Source organism: Miniopterus schreibersii, assembly GCF_964146895.1.
Source record: "Miniopterus schreibersii genome assembly, chromosome: 5".
In the NCBI taxonomy this organism is placed as follows: domain Eukaryota; kingdom Metazoa; phylum Chordata; class Mammalia; order Chiroptera; family Miniopteridae; genus Miniopterus; species Miniopterus schreibersii.
The window spans coordinates 59,627,666-59,641,676 of NC_138106.1; positions in this window are offsets into that span (position 1 = coordinate 59,627,666).

A 14,011-nucleotide genomic window follows, 5' to 3' on the forward strand; every position below is an offset into this window, starting at 1 on the left:
ATTTTGTTTCCTATGCCTAGAATCCCTTTATCTAAACCTCTTTTGTCAACACTTAGTCCTTGAAGGTTCATGGTTAAACCAATACTTTAGCCATGAAATAACTCCTGACCTTGCTATCATTTAAATATCCATAACACTTTATGCTTCTTTTAAAAATAATTATTTTGCTGTTTATTATAATTTATAATGATCTTTTACCTCAGCAGAACAGATTTTATTATAAAGGGCAGCCTGTGTTTTTTGTTTTCTCTGAAGTGTCGATATGTATCTCATATATCACAGACAATCAGATATTAGTGAATTGAGCTGATTATAGTGTAACTCTCTCCCTTCCTTTTCTCTTCCGTAGTAGTTTGGGCTCTTAATACTTTCTGTCTGTCCTAATTTGATAGCATCCTAACCTATTTGCCTGATGCCACCTGTTTTCAATCTAAACCAATCTATATATTGTGTGATGATAATTTTACAACCCAAGGCAAATCATGTCTTTTTTCTACTTCAAACACAATATTGTGTCCTCAATAAGATCCAGTCTACTCAGTATGGCACCCCAAACGCCCTGTCTCCTTACCTTATGTGCACAGTGCCTGCCCTAAACTCTATGCATTCATCTTGATCGCTTGAACAAGATCTGTGGTATCTTGGTACATGCAGGCATGGGTTAGTAACTCAGAAGGGACTAAAGGCACACAACTACCAATGATGGGTAATTGGCTTGGGGCTCTGGCTGCTCCAGTCTTCACCCCACTGCCCTAAGAGTTGAAGAGAATTTATATAATCACAGTGGTACCCTATCAATGACATAACTTGGAGGAAGCTTTGCACCATGCTTTTGTGCACTTTGGCTTTTGCTCATATTGTTTCCTGGGAAACGTTGCCCTCCACCAATTCCATGGGGTATTCCATTCCCTCCCCACAGCGTTGCATCTATTGTAAGAATATATACCTGTCTTTTAAGACCCTACTCTGATGTTGCCTCAAAGCTTTTTCTAATTTTTTCCTCTAAAATTATCCCCCCCCCAAGGCATTTTGTTTATACATTTTCTATAAAACTACAAATAACCTCTCTGGTATTAGTTACTCCTTATTACCTTCAACCTCATAAGGTTGCAGGTTCCTTGACTTGCACTTCACTCACTGTGTAACCCCTTACACTTTAACCTTCCTTAGCAGACAAGATGGCCTGCACATAGAAGACATGGAATAAACATCTTTTTGAGTTGAAATTGGCTCTCTCATAGGTAATATTTTATATTACATGAAAAATAATTACAGTGTTTCTAATCATTTCCTTGTTAAAAGAAATTAACCTTGGTTTTCTTACATCAGTTTTTCAAAATCTAGATCAAGTGGTTTTCAAAATTCAGTGTACATAGAATAACCTGGAGAGCTAGGTCCCAATCTCAGAGTTTTTTATTTAATAGGTGTGGGGTGGTATCCAAAATCAGTTTTCTAACAAGTTTGCATGTGATGTGGATGTTGTTGAAAAAAATGCTGCATTAGGCCACAGATATACTTATTTTTCTTTAGGAAGTCTTGTAAAAATATCATTATAGAAGGATTTTTTTTTTTTTTTTTTTTGCATCTATATGACAAGTAAAATTGTTAGGGGATATATGAAAACCAGAGGTTAGGCTCCCTGACCTCAACCATTTTTTTGTTAGGCTTATGCACAAGAAATAATGATGTTTCTTTGGGATTTACTCTTTTGCCAATATATTGGTAACTCTCGGTCTACGTATCTGCAATGCTGTGTCAGAGAAGGGTCCCTTTGTGGCCCAGGAATCAAGAAACATTCTTGGAGCCTCTGTATTTTGCTTATAATCTGCTAGAAGCCAGAGGTCATCAGGCCGACATTATATTTAAGTTCAAGCTCTAGAGGAGAGGAAGGAGAAGGGCCAGCCTTATTGCCTGAACTGGTTGCCACCTTGAAAATGGATGATTACAGCAAATGTATGACAGAGAGGAATATAACTGTGAGCAAGAGAGATCCGTGTTCCTGGTGCCACATGGTTTCCCTCCTATGCCCCGTGAAGGGTATATTCCTCATAAAGAACAGTCCATTATTAAAGGCAGTGTCATTTTAATTATGCTGCGAGTTTACTAGGGCTTTGTGGGTGACGCTGTGAAGCTGGCCATAATGTATAGCCCTGCTTCTGGGATAATGCATTCTTAGTTCCAAATAACCAATTTGCAGATCAACTCAGGAAGAACAACCTATCTGCAAATTGGGCACAGCTTGTACTGCAGTTTCTAGAGCATAGATGTCCTGTTCATTTCCTAAAATGGTCCATTTGTGTACAGCAAGGCAATAATATAAGCAGGTACTTGGTCTGTGTAGAGGAACTGACAACTTCATACAGCCAAACATGGTTTATTCACATAACTGTAGGGACAATGACGTTAAAACCTTTTTGTGTAGTTGTAAATTTTGTCCTGGGTCAAAGGAAAACTAAAGGCTATGTCTGTGTTGGCCACCAGTTCAGGTGGCAAGTGCACTAAAGCCACTGTGTACGTAGTGGCCTCTCCGGGATGTGCCTGGCTGGTGGGCAGGCTGAGGAAGAAAGGCCCTTAGGAAGGAAGGACTGGCACTGAATGATTGCACTGACTAAGACATGTAGCAGTGTCCAAAAATAGTGGCCAACAGGGTTAGGAATGTTTATTTTGTATCAGGACGACTGAACAGTGTCAACGATAATAGCTAGGTGAATAGGTTTGAGCAGGGAATGTGGTAACTCACTGTCACCAGATGGTTCCCCAGGAGGCCAACTCTGGGCCAGAGTTTGGTGTGCGGGATGTTTGGGTGTGTGGCGGGGGGCGGGGGCTCTTGGGATCTGTATTTATGGGGTAAAGGTAAGGAAGCAGGTCTGGGCTGAGGGGAAAGTTGGGCTGTGGTGCAGTCACGCAAAACCTCCCTGGGCTGGCCCTGCTCTGAGGCTGGGGTGATCTTGCAGTTTCCCTGGCCTGGGCTGGTGGGACTGCCCTTTGTCCCCCTGCACCCACCAGTCTTTGGATACAGGCTGCTCCTCTGGGAAGAGGCTATGACTTTGCTGAGGAAAATCCTGTAAAAGGCCGAAGCTGTCTGCCATCAGTGGGGGGAATTTTTCAGTCCCGAAGGGAGTCTAGGTGGCAAAGCAGAGGACCCCCTGCACCCCTTCTGGAGGAAGGAGAACTTGCGGGGAGCCGGTGATACATGGAATAGAGCTCCATGTTCCCATGTTACAGGGCTCTGGGCACAGTGGAAGGAACTGGAATAATGGGGCCCTCATTTAGTGATTTATTGTTCATCCTTGTAATGGCCCTAAAAGTCGGCATTATTAACTCCACTTTACAGAAGGGCACTTAGAGTGTGGCGTGCCCACAGCCAGATGGGTGATCAAGGGCCCAAGCAGAATTCAACAGAGTCTTTCTGAAGCTTCTGCCCTTTTGATTCTGTTCCCTGAACAAACTCAGGAAATTAAGTCATAAAATTTTTCTTTTTATTATTTTATTTTATTTTATTTTTCCCCCATCACCATTTATCCCCTCTATCCCTTCTTCTCCTTCTACCCACTCCTTTCCCTGCTGCAATCACCCACTCTGTTGTCTGTGTCCACGAGTTCTTTCTCTTTTTATTTTCTTTTTGCCTCATTCCTTCCACCCACCCCCAGCAACACCCCTCCTCCCTACCAGAGCTGTCTGCCTGCTCTTTATTTATGAATCTGGCTCTAATTTGCTTGTTAGTTCAGTTTGTCCATTAAATTCCACATATGAGTGAAATCATATGGTACTTACCTTTCTCTGACTGGCTTATTTCACTTAGCATAATGTTCTCTAGGTCCATCCATGATGTTGTAAAGGGTAAAATTTTCCTTCTTTTTATGGTTGAGTAGTAGTTCTTTGTGTAAATATATCATAGCTGTTTTATTCAGTCACCTACTGATGGGCACTTGGGCTGCTTCCAAATCTTGGCTACTATAAATAAGGCTGCAGTGAAGATAGGGGTGCATATATTCTTTTGAATTAGTATTTCTGGTTTCTTTGGATAAATTCCTTTAAGTGGATTTGCTGGGTCAAAAGGCAGCTCCATTTTGAATTTTTTGAGGTATCTCCATGCTGCTTTCCACAGTGGCTGCACCAATCTGCATTCTCACCAACAGTGCACAAGGGTTCTCCCTTCTCCACATCCTCACCAGCATTTGTTGTTTGTTGATCTATTGAAGTCACACACATTTTCAAAGCCAGGGCAGATCCTGGAGTGGCCTCAAGACTGGATGGACACAGGCTGTGGAGCCCACCCCCACGTTTCAGGCTATGGCAGTAAGGGCTCCTAACAATTAGCAGTGGAAGCCTGTGGAGCTTAGCCCACAGATGAGCAGAGCCAGGGGAGGAGAGATGATAGAACAGAGACACAGAACTTGATATTTCCACCCCAGAGTGAGGTTGTGTGCTGACTGAATGCAGTAATTCATTATGGGTAAAGCAGGCTTGCAAATTAAACTCACACCACACTGAGCTGTGAAAAAGAGTAATAGGTAAATGTTCTGTAGATTTGATTTTCTTTAAGACCTCCCTTCTCTCTAGTGAGAGGGTGGAAATAAAACACCCATATTTAGTCATTTTAACCCAGTAATTTATTCAGGCTCTTCAGGTAACTTAGTCTTTTAGATCAAGCCCTCATCTTTCAGATTTTTACCTCTCTCTCATGTTTACTTTCCAGATTGGTATTGGGGTGTATGGAGCTGGAGATGACCTGGCTGGATGGTGTCAAGAAAGAATTGTGGGGGCCTCAGGAGCCATGGGCAGGTCCTGGTACTGCAGTTTTCCTCACCTGTCTCTAAGGTTGGCTCAGGTCAAGTTGAGGTCTCTGCTCTGGTTCATTTATGCTCCTGAGGATTTCCTGAAGACCCAGAATCCCCTTGCCTTGATGGTCCCATGAGCCTCCATGAAATCTTGCTTGCAACTGATTTGACTCACAGCTCTGGCCTTGCCTGCTGCTCCCAGCCTCCGGGCCATTTGACCTCTGCTGCAGCCCCGTCTCTTTCCGGTCATCATGATCCACAGTGCATGTGGAAATCTCAGCCTCTCAGGAGCTGAGGTAGCCTCCAGATAAGAGCAAGCCTTAGATCTCTGACCAACACTGATGCACCCCCCTTCCCCTGGAGCAGCCACCCCCATGCTGACCTGAGCATGGTGGGTTAAATCGTCACCTCGCTGTCTCAGGGAGAAATGGGTCAAAACGCCTTGACCCTCTGTCTTTTTACCATGCCTCCCGCGCTGGCTGAAAGGGAGGGCGGGGCACACATCTGCTCTGCTCCTTCTTCCTCTCATGCCCCCCCTTCCCCCGCCAGTGCTGCATTACCAAGTGTCCCCCCCCCCCCCCCCGAACTTCCTGCTTTCATCTTTGACTCTTTTTCAGAGTGATGATGATGAAATTGCTGTTGGGGGACAGGGAGAAGATTGAAAGCACATCGATTTAATATTTCCAAATATCTTTTTCTATCATTTATGGCACATTCAGTGAACTTTGTGTCCTTTCTCAGCACCCAATTTCTGTATCAATTCCCATTGATATTTGCCTTAATTTCTACTGACTTATATAATGCCTCAGAATTAAACATTTTGCCAAAGTGGAAGAAAAAGCTTTTCTAAAAACTCGCATATTGTTAGATTGCTGAATTCAATAATTTAAAGAATCCCTTGGTTGCTGGATTGTGTGGTCAAAGTAATAATAAAAAGCTGTAAATTTCTCAGAAATTTAAATATTCATACACTAAGCCATTTCCGATATAATTGTAATGGGTACTTTTAAGCCCATGGTGTATGATCCGAAGTCTAAGAAGTCAAAAGGGAAATTTTAAAGCATTAATATGAATGACTTCTTTAGTTATTCAATGTTCTTTAAAACCTCATCAGTATGTAGCTTACTTTCATTTTCTGATTGACCATTTATAATATTTGACAGCCTGTTTTGACCAATCTTATATTCTGCAGTGCTGTGTGGTTGGCAGTCTTGCTATTCTGAGTGTCATCTGTGGACCAACAGACCTGGCTTCACCTGGAGCTTGTTAGAAATACAGAATCTCAGGCACATCCCAAACCTACTGAATCTGCATCTGAAATTTGATAAGGTCCCCAAGGGATTTGTGTGCATATTAAAGTTCAGAAGCACTGGTCAGCAACAGGTGAAAACCCTCTAAGGAATCAAGATGACTCAATCAGTGTGTTTTTATTAACTGTTTATAGTACATAGTAAAATGAAGTGGAATGAAACCATCCCTTTGCATCCTGGTTCTTATAATATTATTTTTCAAATTGGTGAACACTTCCTTCCCCTAATTAACGTAGAGACAGCTGCTCACTTGGTGCACCTGGGTTACGCCTGGTCCAGGTCCAGGTCCAGGTCCAGCGAGGCTTCTGCACCAGACAAGCCAGCTGAAAGCAGCTGTGGGCTCGCTTCGAGTCAGCAGTTTCTCGGGCCACCTGTTTCAACAAACACATTAGAACACTCCCAAGCAATCTTGTCTCCAATTCTTTCCTCCCCCGTCCCCCAGCAATAGCCTGCAGTAATTGAAAGCAACATATATTACTTGTGAAAAGTAAATCTCTGTGAAGAGAAGCAGCTGTGTTGTATGAAGGGAGCTAATTTTACTGAGTCGTTCCCTTCCTCCCCATCAGTTAGGACCACAGGAGGGAGAGGAGTGGAATGGTGGGTTATAAAATTCCGGCAATCCCACCAGGAGAGGCCTCTACAGCCAAAGCAAAATGAGGATCTGCACACAGGTCCTGCTAATGTAGGCCAAGCCCAGAACATCAGAATAACTGAGGGTAAGAGTTCCTTCGCTCTCCCTCCTGACTCCCTGCTATTTTCTCCTGTCTCCCTTTAGCTTTAGCCTCAGCGATTGTCCTACCTTTTTAGCATTCCAAGAATACCTCTGCGCATGTACCTCTTCTTGTGTACACCCACACCTTCCTGCCCAATAGTCTTCTGTGACTCGATTAACTCAGTAGCTAGACTGATTCAGGGTCATGTCTCTAGCTCAGTTCTTCAATAACGGGGGACCAGAACCTGTACGCCGGCACACTCAGCACCTGGAGCAGAGGTTTCAGGAGGAAACAGGGCAGGGAGGGCACAGGATCCAATGTGCCTGGTGACAGGTGTAAACTTTCAGTTTTTATTAGGCAAGTCCAGCAATGGTTATGAATAGAGATGATAACAGTAGTTGCATTTGGATGCCATTGTCATGTTCATTTACTTATTATATTTATTACTTATTAACTACCATTATTAGCATCACAATCAACGTTGTTTTAGAAAACTAAGGCTCTAAGAGGTTAAAAAGAACTCTATAGTTAGTAAGCTATGGTACAGGACTCACACCCAGCAGTGATTTGACTCCCAAGTTACTGCTCTTGCTACAGTGGCCTGCTTGCCTTGTGGGTGTCTCAGCAGATGGGCACAGTATGAACATAGACATGTCTGGTAACAAGACGATGCATGGGTATGCAGCCAGGTAGCCATATGGTGGGCATTAGGAAAGTCTGGTTAGAAGTAATAGAACATCTGCTGTGAGCCCAGGGTTCATGGGCAGGATTCAAGTGCTTGAAAGTATGGGCAAGAATCAAGTAGAAGTAGCATCCAGTCTTAGGAGAAAGAGGGTTCCTGGCAGTTATCCACTGTAGGCACTCTATCCAAGTAGAAGCAATCATCTGGAATAGAAGATGGGGACTGAGTCCTAGCAGCCAGTTACTAAGAACTAGGAACAAAGATAAAGTGGGAACAACAAGGAAATGGGAGGAACGTATTTCATTTTCACTTGCAATATGGATCTATGAATTGTGGAATTCCCTCTAATGGTACAGAAGTGGTCCCAGACCAGGGTGTAATGGAGTGTGAAGGTGGGGATTCAGAACATTTCTGGGGCTTCCTTTTGTGGTAGTAGGAATTGACGTGGAAATTACAAAGAGTTAGAGTCAAGTATGAGAAGAATCCTCCAAATCAGGATTTTGGGAAACATTTTCCTGCTTACAGGATACCTAATGACTTCTGTTGCACTTTTTTACACTTTTAACTGTGGCCACGAAGCCTTATCTAATGCACCCTTCGTTTAGCTCTCTGACCTTCCCTTTATCAATTTTGGGTGGGAAAATTGAAATTTTGGGTAGAAAAAATTTGTTCTGGAGAAGGGCTGTTTCATACAGTGCTAGATGTTCAGCATCCTTGGTTTCTATTCATGAAATAGTAGCAACACCCCAAGGCTATCATGTGACGGTCAAAAGTGCATGCTCCCCATTTTTAACACTACGGTGGAGATCCACTTTGTGGCTTTCTGGTACCCCTTCACTTTAACATGCCAAGCTCTTTCCCTTCTCAGGGCTATCACATTTGCCTTGGGTCTTCTTTCTAGAATGTTTCATATTACTTCTTATGTTTCATTCTCTGTCACTTTCTCCAAGAGCATCTTGCAGCCCCCATTCTGAGCATTTATGATGATCTGAAACTGCTTTCTTTTCTTTGCTTCCTTCTCTTCTATTTCCCCTGCCCTTACAGAGTGAAATCTTCATGAGGAGAGGATTTCATACTTCACATTCACCATTGTCCATTGGCACACAGTGGAATGCCTGGTGTATAGTAGGTTCTTCTGTATTTTTGAACTTTATGAATTAAAACACATTGAATGTTGAGCATTATGAATAAAGGGGGCAGATGATCACTTCCCAAGACCCAATATAAGATTTTTGCATCACATAGAAAAAAAATTCATGTGTTGAAATCTAATTTTCAGTGTTCAATGTGACGGTATCAGGAGATAGAGTTTTTAGGAGGTGCTTAATCAACCTCATGAATTTAATTAGTGTCCTTATGAAAGAGACTTCAGAGAGCTCCCTGGCCTCTCCTATCATGTGTGGACACAGCAAAGGACACCTTTTAAGAATCAGGAAGAGGGCTCTCATCAGACACCAAATTTGCCAGTATCTTGATCTTGGATGTCCAGCTTCCATAACTATGAGAAGTAAATGTTCATTGCTGTTAGGTCACCCAGTTTATGGTCTTTTGTTCTAAGAGCCAGATAGACTAGGATGACTTGTGTGTGAGATGGGGAAAGTCTGTGTGAGTGCTATGATTGAGCCACTGTAAGTGAATACAGAGGAGCGTGTCTCCATTGATGAGGTGAGTGAGCGTGACAGCAAATGCCTAAGAGGGGGTAGGAGAGAGTGGGGTTCTTTGAGAGTTAGCAGGACAGAGTGTGACCAGGTGGGAGTTGGGCCGAGTATGAGTAGGTGTGAATGCGACTGAGTGTGACTAGAAACGAGCCTGGAATTTTGTGTGACTAGTTGGTGACTGGGTGTGTGAATATGAAGAGTGTGAATGTGGCTCTGTGTTGGAGTATGAGGGATTGTGAGTTTATGAGGGACAAGGACTGAATGTGTGTGTGACCGTGACTGTGAGTGAGTTGACTTGAGTGAGTATGTGTGGGTGGGGCTGAATAAGACTCAACAGGACTGATTGGAGGTCAGTGGGGTGATCGGTTGTGAATGTGAAGAAGTGTGAGTGGGATTCTGTGGGAGTAAGTAGGACTGCCAGTGAATGGGACTGTTGTGAATGATTGTGTAATCGTGAGTGGGGCTAGTGATTGTAAATGGTAGGGACCAGATGTGAGTGACTGTGCGAAGGCGGGGGCCTGGGTGTGGTTGATTGTGAGATTGAGTGAAGGTGTGCCCCTGGGTGTGTGTGAATGGGAATGAGTCTGTCCACATGCTGGTACCACTGGGAGTCAGACGAGGAGGTGGGCCAAAATCAAGTAGTCATTTTGGGATTAGGGAACAGCACAGAGTTAGGATCTAAAGCAAGGAAGTAGCTAACTTGGCAGGAGGCAAGAGAACATAATTATTGTACAATAAGTCAAGGAAAGAAATAATTTTAAAAAAATCATGAGGACAGGAGGGCAGGGTGAGAGAATAAGGTCAGCCTATAGCCAGCAGCATAAGCACTTGGGCTCCAACAAGATAGAAATGAAGCAACGACCTGGGGAGTAGACATGTGTGCCAGCTTTAGGGAGAAACTTTTGTAGATGCTCTTGATAGAGCATGGATTAATTCCAGGGCATGGGTCCCTCAGTGCTCATTGACGAGACTGGGAAGATGATTTAAGGCCCAGTAAGAGGGGAGATAAAGTCCTGACAAAAGAACTAAGTTGTTTAGTTAATTGAACTCTTTATTCTGTTTTTTCTCACCACCAGTATTCATAAAAACTTCAAAAATTTCATTCAACACAGAGATCTCAACACAAACATCAAAGAGATTTGATGAGGCAGGCTGGTCTTGGCACCCTCGTCTTTCCTTCCATTTCTATCATGTTCTATGCTTCCCCTGTTCTCTTTTAGGCTCATTTATGTTACAGAAATAATTTCTTAAAACTAAAAATAAAAGAAAGATTATTTCTCTTACATAAGTAAACAAATTAAGTTGAACATCTGGGTGATAGCTACATGTCAGATTTTTTTGCAGTAAGTTATATAAGGGTTATTCAGAGGGAAGGTGTGTCTTTCATATATAATAAATAACCAAGCCTGGTCAGAGTGGCTCAGTTGGTGGAGCATGTCCTATGCACTGAAATGTTGCCGGTTCAGTTCCCGGTCAGAGCACATAACTGGTTTGCAGGATTGATCCCCAATTGGAACATGTATGGAAGGCAGCTGATCAATGTTTCTTTCTCACATGGATGTTTCTCTCTCTCCTCCCCTTCCTTTCTCTAAGCATGTCCGAGAGTGAGGATTAAAAAAATAAATACATAAAATTTAAAATAAATAAATAAATAACCAAAAATTTGATATGGCTGCTAGATACCACTTCCATTGGAACCAAAGAATAATATATAATAATCTCTAGATGACAAATCAAAGGTTTGTGTTAGCTAAGTTCCCATGAACTGAGGCCCAAGAACCCCTTGAATTCATATGCAAAAATATGATTACCCATTTTTCTGGATGGAACATTCATAGTGTGCATTAGAGTCTCAAAGAGAGACTGATACCCTCATGATTATGAACTGCTGTTTTAGAAATTACCCCCTGTACAAACATTGAGTTCCTTGTGGAAATTCTGTCTTAATGGTTTCGTTACACTGCTCCTGCTGCTTTGCTAGTGCTGACTCTGACTCAGCCTTGACCTTCAATGGATTGTTTCAGAAGCTTTTGCAATCCTTAAAGTCAACATCAAATAAGGAAAAGAAAAAGAAGAGGGAATTTGCCATCTATTCACATTAAAAGCTGTAAAAAGGAATTCAGTTTATCTGTATATATAATAATTTTTGTTGTACCAGTTTCCATGCCTGGTAATTTAAAATACTGGATTAGTTCTTTAAAACATTCTACGCTCCTTTTAAAAATATGTTGTCATTGATTTTTTAGAGGGAGAAGAAGGGAGAGAGAGAGACAGAAACATCGATAAAAGAGAAACATTGATCAGCTGCCTCCTGCACCCATTTAGGTTTATTCATTTGGTCATCTTATTTGCAGGTATTGGTGTCCAAAATTTTGGTCATTTTCCATAATATTCTTTCAAAATCAAGAAGAGCTTCTCTCTCTCTCTCTTTGACTATTTCTTTTTATGTGTGTTACCATTTACCAAGAGATTTGCATCTCTTTTAATAGTATATGTAGGGGTAGATCCAGATTTTGTGGGGCATGAAGCTTATACAGTCTTGAGGCCCTCTTTAAGAGGAAGAATAAATGCTCTTAGAACAGCAGTGCTAGGGACTTTCTCTGAAGCTTAGGCTTCACTAGCATCACCCATGCTAATTATGCACATGGGGGACAAACCTATTTAACATTTTAATGTTGGTTTAAGGGTTAACTTTGCCCATTTCACTTTAATTTGAAAATAAGTTCACCCTGCCAGGCTGGCATGGCTCAGCAGCTGAGCATAGACCTGTGATCCAGGAGATCATGGTTTGATTCCTGGTCAGGGCACATGCCCCGCTCAATCCTTGGCAGGGGGCGTGCAGGAGGCAGCCCATCAATGACTCTCTCTCATCATTGATGTTTCTATCTCTCTCTCCCTCTCCTTTTCTCTCTCTCTGAAATCAATAAAGACATATTAAAAAAGAAGAAAAGAAAATAAGTCCACCCTTAAGAAGAACTGTCTGGTTAAATTATTTATTTAATGTTAGCTTGAGGGATTTAGACAAATTTAGGCTATGCCTGAATCCATAAGAATCTAAGTACCACAGCACCTAGAACCCAATGGGCAGCTCTGGGGAGAGCTGATTCAGTTTACAAGTTCAAAACAAGAGGGAAAACTAACTCTAGAAACTCGTTCCCTTGAGATGCTCAGAGCAGTGTCCTGATTTAGAAAGGAAAACGCAGAAAGGAAGCTTTGTTCTAAAAGGCAAGTTTTGCTTTGGAAAAAGGGTTGCTTCTACTCATTGGCTCTGAATAAATTAGTAAATAGAAAACCATTGTTATCTTGAAACTATCGGTGGGGCTTAGTTTGAAAAATAACTGAATGAGCTGAGAGAGAAATATGGGTGGACAAGAGAGACTGGAAGGAGTTACATAGAAAAACTGCCAACAAATATTGGTCTGAGCATACGAACAGAATTTCCAAATGTGCCATTAATAACTTCATTTTGTAATTTATTTGTAAGTTGTGAAGGATTCCGAATTTGTTGAAGAAATATATGATTGCAGTAAAATAAAGCTTTGGGAGAATACAGGCTTTTGGAGGAAAAAAATGTAAAGGAATTCTTACTATAAGGTCAAGGTCAAAACATTGCATTTCTTCTACTGCTTCACTAAATAAACTTAAGATGTCTGGAAAGGATCCAATCAATTAAAACAATAGCTAGAGCGAACTGCTCAGGGAGAAGGCTTCTGGCAGTAAGAGTTCATGAAACATTCCCTTTTCCTTTCTCTCTGCCCAAGTGAAAATTAAACCTTGATTATCCCTTTATCAAAGAAGGGTACTCATTTGCTGGTGAAATGTGGAAATTGCATATCCTGAGCATCAAGTATCCAATTATTTTTATAGAAAATAATTTTATCTTTCTGTTACATAATTTAAAAAGACATGATGTCTCTTTGGGTATGATTAGTGAGTGTGTGTGCCGCACACGAGCGCAAATAAACCCATTTACAGGAATATTTAAAAATATGCCTTGGATTTCTTGAGGGTTTCTGGTTTGATTAGGACATCTGAGTAGATAAATAAAGGTGTTAATGTGGTGATATGGAAACAATTACTCAAGGTGGTCCTTTAAAACTTGAAAATGTATCATGTAATTCTCATTGCTATACATACATGTATGTACATACATACATACATAAGAATGTATATATATGTGTATATATATCTTGTGAAAAGATGCAGGTCTAATCAGTATAATTTGTGTGGTAATCATTAATAAAATTCTCCCAATATATCTGTTCACCTTTTGGGCTCATGATAAGATTGAATTCCATAATCTCACGGTCTTTTTATATCTGGGTTTGGACCATGTGACTAGTTCTAGGTAAATATTTCTGAGCAGAGGTGACATTTCATACTATGGCTGATTGCAAGTCTCACTAGATCCCCCTTTTGCTTTGCAATGTTTGAAATGGTAGGTGTTCTATGAGTTTGGGTTTCTGAATGATTTGATGAGCAGAACCCCCTGTTGACTTATTATGGACATATAACATGAGTAAGAAATAAATCTTTCCTGTTTAACTCATTGAAAAATTGGGGCTGTTTGTTATTGCAGCATGCCCTAGGCTATTCAGGCATCTACAATCTGACAATAAGGGAAAATTTGGAGACAGTTTACCAAAAGTATAATTCTAGTGACTTAGGTTGGAGAAAACAAATCCCATTTGCCACCTGGAGCTGCCATCTCTAGAAATAAAGGGCAATTGTTTCAATTTGTACAGATTCCAGGGATGTTTTTTTTGTTTGTGTGTGTGTGTGTGTGTTTACTAGAAATCAAAGAGTTTGTTGTACTGTACAACTTTTGATAAACTTAAGCAGAATAAATCACTTGGAAAATCCATTT